Genomic DNA, 2,032 nt, shown 5'->3' with positions numbered 1-2,032 from the left:
TCACAAACAAACACGAAACGTATCTTGTGATTAGGAATTATGTGCCGGGTCTAGAGACTCGATATTAGTTCCGATACTTAGAAAATCTCCTTGTTGTTTTAGAACGCTTGAGAGAGTTTTCTGTGACGCGCATCACTTGGTGATTTATTTTGGGAAATCTTCGCAAACAGTGAGTTCACTTACCCCTTTTAAACTGTTTTCAAACGCTTTTTACTTGGGGAGATAACATACTTTGAAAACGCATTTAAGATTTTGTTAATATAGATTATATATCACTTGTAAAGACTAATGGCAAACGCAATAACTAAAGTCCTTCATTCACATCGAACCGTTTAACATTGGATAATAGCGAGTCATTGTTGAGTAGTACTACTGGGTTTGACAAACCCCACCCAACGCTAAACTCGACTGGAGGTCGAGTGGGTGTAATCTTGGCTAAACACATACCATGGTCGGGATAGACCTGGTGGCAAGGCAAATGATAAACAGTCAGCTTCGGTGTCGAACACTTAGTAATACTTGTTTTATAGGCTAGCTACCTATAGATATATAATTGACATAACACTATCTGGTAACGCAAAACGCTGAACGCAAAACGCTAAACGCTGAACGCAAAACGCTGAACGCAAACGTAACGCTTTATTGATATAAACTTGTGAACTCACCAACCCCGTGTTGACACTTTTAGTATGTTATTCTCAGGTAGCCGAGGCGGGCGCGCGGTATAGGATCATGCATGGTTTTTGAACATTCTGATATGCAAACATATTTTTAACTATTATTACTTGGGTTTTTAAGTCGTCCTGCGTGACACAACTTTTGTCTTTTGGTTTTTACGCTTCCGCACTTATTTTCATTTAAACGTTCTTATGGTTTGATTATAACTAATGATTCTGATCCTGTTAGTTCACACCCTCTGACGGTAAAACTCCGTTAGTGGATTTTGAGGGTGTGACAAAAAAACTCTAGATTCGGCTGTTGGTCGAAAGGGTATTTTTCAGGTTAAGGTTAAGGGTGTTTATATAGTTCAACTGGGCCTTAAACCTGAAAAAAACGGGAACTTTTTGGAATTTTTGGCTCTATGCGCTACGCAACCAGTTATGGCCTTCCTGGCCGCGCAGCGTGGCTTACTCATGTGTTTGCCATTGGTCGGATCCCGATCGGCTATCTCTCCTGGTTCTTTCTGGTTTAATCCTGATTCGTTCTGACTTCTCATTGAAGCTTATTTTGACTCGATTGCCTTTTTAACCACATTCAACTTCCGGAACCTATAAAACACAAATATGTTAGTAGTATACAAATTGAAACTAAAAAAAAACAAAAATTAATAAAATAAAACATTAAATATACAGGGAAAATATATATAATTATCAGTATATTATTAACCATATGGATAAGACCCTAACCACATGTGAATATAAATAATATAATTATTTTTTGCGAAGTTCGTTGTTTTATTGTTTATGATTAAAATTATGAGTGAACTCGTAGAAGCCTTTAAGAACATATATGTTACAACTGTGGATATGGAATACGCAACTCACTACAATTTTAATTTTATTTTTTCTTTTTTTTCAGCATATAAAACAACACAAAAGTAATGATTCATTTCATTTTCATGTGGTAATCAAATATCTTATTGGAATGGTAATAACTCATTCCATTCCACGTTCATTCAATTTTTTCGTCCATTTCATTACCTCATACCAAACAGATCCAAATGTTTAAAGATAAGCCGATTTAAAACATAAGACTATCTCTAACGTCGTCCGAGCAACCATGCCCGAAGCCACGTTGGAGCCGCCCGAAATCCTATGTTGCATTGGAGCAGGCCGCCTGATGGTAAGGAGTTGTGCCCAATGTGTTGATTTTCGCACGTTTAGTTTAGAATTAGATTATTGCCAGAGTCAAGAAAACAAAAAGTATCCCCTTTTGTTTCCTCTCAACCACAAACCCCAATCGGAAACCACAACATGATCAGGGGCCGAAATCAATCGCCGCAGAAGCCCTTTTAGAAAAGTTTAACCCTACC

This window comes from Bidens hawaiensis, unplaced genomic scaffold (assembly GCF_021521415.1).
Source record: "Bidens hawaiensis isolate Kalapana, Puna unplaced genomic scaffold, B.hawaiensis_p1.1 tig00002265_1, whole genome shotgun sequence".
Classification (NCBI taxonomy): Eukaryota; Viridiplantae; Streptophyta; class Magnoliopsida; order Asterales; family Asteraceae; genus Bidens; species Bidens hawaiensis.
This window is presented reverse-complemented; position numbering follows the sequence as displayed.